Genomic DNA, 6068 nt, shown 5'->3' on the forward strand with positions numbered 1-6068 from the left:
GTGGACACCTTCTTTGAAGAGGAGTAAGCGGGGCAGGCCGGGCTGGGCCTTGTCAATAAACAGGAGAAAGATCCTCACAAACATCTGATGGTTTGATCTCTTTATTTGTAATAAATTGACGTCTGCCTTTTCTTCCCCCTCTGTGGGTTTTGGGGTATCAGACCAGCTTGGAGTCCAAGGGATGCTGGCCACGGCCTTGGGGGGCAGGCATGGGGTCCCTCTTGAAAACCTGCTGAATGCCATGCTCTGGCTTTACTTGTACTATCTCATTTCATCCACACAATAACCCTATGAGAGAAGGGCAACCATTGCCATTCCCACTTTACAGACGAGGAAGTTGAGGCACAGGGCCAGCTCCCTTTACCAGGTCACACAGTTTAGCAAATAGCAAAACTCTTCGCAGCCCGTCTCATCTACTTGCCCCAAATCTTATCTTGAGGGTGGCTCTGACGACAGGGAGCCTGCAGAAGCCCAGTGTGTTCCCAGCTCTCCTGTGTCACCCCCTCCGATCCTCACAACAATTAAGGGAGGTGAGGACTGTGCCTATTTCACAGATGAGGAGACCGAGGCTCAGAGAAGTAGAACTACTGGCCCAGTGCCACCTGGCAAGTCAAAGGCCAGGGCTCGAACTGGAATTTGGGCTCTTGAGCCCGTCTGTCTGGGTTCAAATCCTGGCTCTGCCTCCTCACTGCTGTGTGCCCTGGGCAAGTCACTTCCCTCTCTGTTTTCTCACCTGGAAAATGGGAATGATGACGGTACTAACTTCTGCAGCATTGTCGTGAGGATTAAATGAATCAAGCGATGAAAAGTTCTTGTGCACACAGTAAGTGCTCAATAAGCGCTCAGCACAGATGAGTTTTTGAGGCCGAAAGAGGTGTGAACAGGTGTGTCTGGTCAGGGTCGGGGAAGGGGTGCTAACTGTGCAAAACCAAGTGCCAGCTTGTGTGTTTTCAAGCCCCCGTCAGTGTGTGAAGAGCCCACGGGTGGGGGCAGTGTGAGCCGTGTGTGCAGACAGGAAGGTCCGTTTGTAGAGGTTTGCGTGAGAAAAGACCTCCGGTGTCCTGTCCACCCATGTCTGTGTGCCTGTGTGTTCCTGTGGACGCGGTCTGTGCCGGGGGCATTACCGCGTCTCACAGACAACACTCGTGGGGGGATTGGCTCCCAATATTTGTCATATCTGCCCCATCACCTCTCCCGAGACTGGCACTGATCTTAGTCTCCAGATCGACTCCCCTTAATAGCAAATGTGGGACACTTCAATTTACACAAGGCAATAGGCCAAGTATATTTCAACTAAAAATAAAGAAATAAAGGAGCACCTGTGTGGCTCAGTCGATTAAGTGTCCGACTCGATTTCCGCTCAGGTTGTGATCTCCCAGTTTGTGATATCGAGCCCCACGTCGGGCTCTGTGCTGACAGCACGGAGCTGCTTGGGATTCTCTCTCTCTCTCTCTCTCTCTCTCTCTCTCTCTCTCCCTCTCTCTCTCTGCCTCTCCCCCACTCGTGCTCCCTCTTAAAAATAAATAAATAAACATTTTTTAAAAAGATATTAAAAAAATAAAGAAAGAAAAAATAAAAGAAAATGTAGTTTATACATAATAAAGTGAACAATACATTTTAAAACAAGTGTCTTCTATGTGGACCCTCAAGATCAGTGTCTTTTGCTAGAAGGTAAAAAAAAAAATCCGTAACTTTGAAAAAAAATGTACATGAGGGGAGATTGGTTGGTACTCCAGTTCTGGAAATTACTGGGGTGGTGGCCATGTGTCTGTATCTCTCGGTGTTGGTGCATACGTCCGTTAGAATGTCTTTATCTCCCCTCTCGGGGATGAGTCTTTGTATGTGGGGGGTCTGGGTGGGTCTGTGACGGTGGGGGGTCCATGTCTGGGCACACATAGGTGTCTGTGGGTGGTATGGTGTGGCCAGAGTCTGGTCAGGAGGCCAGCACTCCCGGAGCCTGTGGGGCCTGGACAGGTCCATCCTGTCCCATCCTGGCCCCAACCCATGCCTGCCACAGAGGAGGGAGGAGGGAGAGGAGAGGAGAGGGAGGAGAGGGGGTCCTCCCTGGCCCAGGCCCAGACGCCAGGGCTGTGTCTCCTTGTCTCCTGCCGCAGGCTTAATCCCATCACCCACCGTTTCCCCAGCGCTGGGACAATGGCAGCATTGAGGCAGGCCTGGCAGATACAGAGGCCTGTGTGATCCAGGGGTGGCTGGTACTCTTCCCTGGATATGCCAGAGACGCCCCTTCCACTCCCCCAGTCCCGCCCTTGGATGTGCATACGGTACGCTTGTGGCCACCGGAGCCTCGCTGCCACCTTCCCTAGGCCCATGCTCAGGTGGAGAAACCAAGGCACAGATCTGTGGGAGTCAGGAGGCCTGGGCTCTCACCTTGGTACGACCAGGGGCACGTTGTGCGTGCCAGCTCCTCTCTGGACCTCAGTCTTCCCATCTGGGAAATGAGAGAGGGGTCAGATGCTCTCACCTCCACTCTGATTTCAACATCATATGAGTGGTCAGTTACCCTGGGCAGACATGGGGGCCGGGCTGGCAAGGGGAGCCCTGTGCTGTGACCCCACCCCCTGGGAAGGTAACGATGGAGGTTCTCTACCCATGTGCATGGCTCACCTTCCAAGACTCTCCCAGCCCTAGATGAGGAAGTGGAAGCTCAGAGGGGTGAAGTGAGCAGCCCAAGGGCATACGTGTGTGTGAATGGGACGTGAACCCTGTCTGCCCGAGTGTGAGTCTCCTCCTTCCTCCGCACCCCACATTCAGTAGCAGGATGCATCATCCTCCTTTAAAGAAACGAAGTCCAGAGAAGGTGTGTGATTGGCTCAAGGTCACAGCGAGAGAAGGAAGCAGGTCTTTGATTCAGGTTGTTGTTGTTGTTCTTTAATGTTTATTTATTTTTGAGAGACAGAGAAAGAGAGAGCACAAGTAGGGGAGGGGCAGAGAGAGAGGGAGACACAGAATCGGAAGCAGGCTCCAGGCTCCGAGCTGTCAGCACAGAGCCCAACGTGAGGCTCGAACTCATAAACGGTGAGATCATGACCTGAGCTGAAACCAAGAGTCAGACGCTTAACTGACTGAACCACCCAGGCACCCCTAAAGTTGATTTTTAAAGAGTGATGTGATTGAGTAACCTGGCTCGGCGTCTGAAGTCATCAGGATGAACATTGTACAGGCAGGGGTTCTGAGATTATGGGGTGAATGAGGCAAATACTATCCCACCTTCCCATCTCACCAGGCAGCGGCTCAGGGCTCCATGCAGGAGACAGACCTACAAACACCCAGAAACAAGGCGACAGCCCTACGGGTCACAGACTCTGACAGAGGGAATCCCAGGGGGCTGTGGGATCACAGCCAGCTTGGGGGTCAGGAAGGCTTCCCGGAGGAGGGGATGCCTAAGCCAGTTCCCGGAGAAGAATGGCACACAAAAGCCTAAGACCCTACGTACATACAGTAGCCTGTAGGGCCCCATCGTGTCCTCGGCCATATGCTCCCCACTGCCCTTTGACCGCACAGGCCTCCCTGGTGTTCCTGGAACACAGTATCGCAGCCCTTTGTTCTTGCCCTTCTCTGTGCCTGGTGGGCTCTTCCCCAGACATCCTGGGCCCGCTCCCTCTCGTCCTGCAGGTCAAAAGTCATGCCTGCTCCGGTACGAGCCCTCCTCTGACCACCATATTGAAAATTGCATCCCACCCCTGCTGTATTTTTGTCATTAGCCTCTGACTTACTGTATCACGGGTTTATCTGTTTCCTCCAGGGCTGCACTGTCCGATAGGGTGGCAATATCCCTAAAAGACAATCGAGCACTTGAAATGTGGTGAGTCTAAATTCGGCGTGCTGTTGGTAGATTTTATAGATACACTATGAGAAAAAGATTATAAATCATCTCATCAATAATTTTATACTGATTAAATGTTAAATGATAATATTTTGGATATATTGGGTTAAATAAACTGTACTATTAAAGTTAGTGGACTTTGGGGCGCCTGGGTGGCTCAGTCGGTTAAGCAGCTGACTTCGGCTCAGGTCACGATCTCGCGGTCCATGAGTTCAAGCCCCACATCGGGCTCTGTGCTGACGACTCGGAGCCTGCTTCAGATTCTGTGTCTCCCTCTCTCTCTGACCCTCCCCCGTTCATGCTCTGTCTCTGCCTCAAAAATAAATAAACGTTAAAAAAATTAAAAAAACAATAAAATTAGTGGACTTGTATGTTTTTACTTTTTTAAAAAAAGTGAGGGTGCCCAGGTGGCTCAGTCGGTTGAGTGCCCAACTTCAGCTCAGGTCATGATCTTGAGGTTCGTGAGCTCGAGCCCCACATCAGGCTCGCTGCTGTCAGCGCAGAGCCCTCTTTGAATCCTCAGTCTCCCTCTCTCTCTGCCCCTCCCCCACCCCCAGCTCATACTCACTCTCTCAAAAATGAATAAATACTTATTTTTAAAAATGTGGCTACTAGAACATTTAAAATTGCCTTGTATTTCTATCGGTCATCTCCTTCAGGGGTGGGGATTTGTTTCTCCTGTTTATTGCTGTATCCCCAGCACCTAACAAGTAGTAGTTACTCCACAAATGCCTGCTGAAGAATGTATGAATGAATGGATGAGTGAATGGATGGATGGATGGATGGATGGATGGATGGATGAATGACGGATGATGGATGAGTGGATGAATGAATGAATTTCTCTCCACCATCATTGGCACCAGCCTCAGGAATGGGGAAAAGTGCCTGTTCTGGAGCCCGGGGGACACGGGGCCTTGGGAGGTGGGGAGTGGGGGGGAGTTGGTGCCCCTCCCCCAAGTTGGTGCAGAGTTCCTCTCTTCAGGTCCCATGGCCATCTCCATGCCAGGCCTGGGGTAGGGGTGGCAGGGGTCTTCCTTTCTTCTCTTCCCTGGCCTTAGTTGGAGTAGGTGGGAGGCAGGGTAGATTCTGTGCCATCAGGGGGCCCTTGGAGAACCTTGGAGGGAGACTCCATAGGCGGGCAGAACGTCCCACCCTGCCCCCAGCTCTGGGAGGAGGTGGCTGCCTCCACAGCCCCAGACCTTCACTCCCGCCCCTGGGCACTAACCCCAGCCCCCGCCCACTCCCCCTTCTCTCCCCCCAGAAGGAAGGCTTAGCCCAGGCCCTCAGGAAAAACCGCAATTTGCTTCTGACATGACACATTGACGGATTTCTGGCGGCTGTGCCCCTTTGTGTCCCCAGAGCTGATGTGGGCATATAAGGGCTGCCCCGGGGCCCAAGAGGGTGGAGGAGCCGGCAAGAGGCTGGGAGCCTCCACCCACCCCTCGTGGAGCTGCAGGTGTGGGTAAGGCAGCCTGCAGCAGCCCTAGCCTCATCCAGATCCCCAACCATTGACCCTGCGACCACCCGGCTATCCCATCTGAATAATGGGCACAGAACGAATTCACCATAGGAGGGCACTGGGGCTGCCTGGAGGGTGACGGGAGAAAAAGCCCATTTGCAGATGGGAAAACTGGGGCTCAGATGGGGGCAAAGGCAGGGATGTCCTATGGACAGGGCTCTAGGGGTGTGCATTTTTCTCTAAGCCATGGAAACCAACTGGTTTCCCATTGTGGGACTGTTTCCCTCCGCAAGGGACCCCGAGGTTACAGGGAGCCACTCTGGGATGAGTCTTGGAGACAGAAGACAGACACTGCTGAGACTGCTCCTGGTACACATAGCACCCATATGTACCTTTGCGCAGATGAGGAAAAGCGCCCTCTCTGGGCAGACACAGCCTGTGTCAGGGCAAACAGTGGGCTAGTGAAATGCAGCTGGGTTTCCAGCCCCTCTTGCCCCCTCAGCAAACACCCATCCAGCACACATCATGCACGGAAGCCCTAGATACAGTCTCTGCCCTCGGGGAGCTTAAAGAGATGGCAAACAAGGACATGAACACATAATGTATGATAGCATAATAGCACCTTAAAATAAATACGCCAAGCGATGCTTGGCAAACAGGCTTCTTTAGACAAGGTAAAGGAGGGAGGCTTCTCCAAGCTGGCAACATTTATTCAGAACCTGGGATGAGGAGCCAGTCATGTGAAGAACCAGAGGAAGAGCCTTC

Source organism: Panthera onca, chromosome A3 (genome assembly GCF_046562875.1).
Source record: "Panthera onca isolate mPanOnc1 chromosome A3, mPanOnc1 haplotype 2, whole genome shotgun sequence".
In the NCBI taxonomy this organism is placed as follows: Eukaryota; Metazoa; Chordata; class Mammalia; order Carnivora; family Felidae; genus Panthera; species Panthera onca.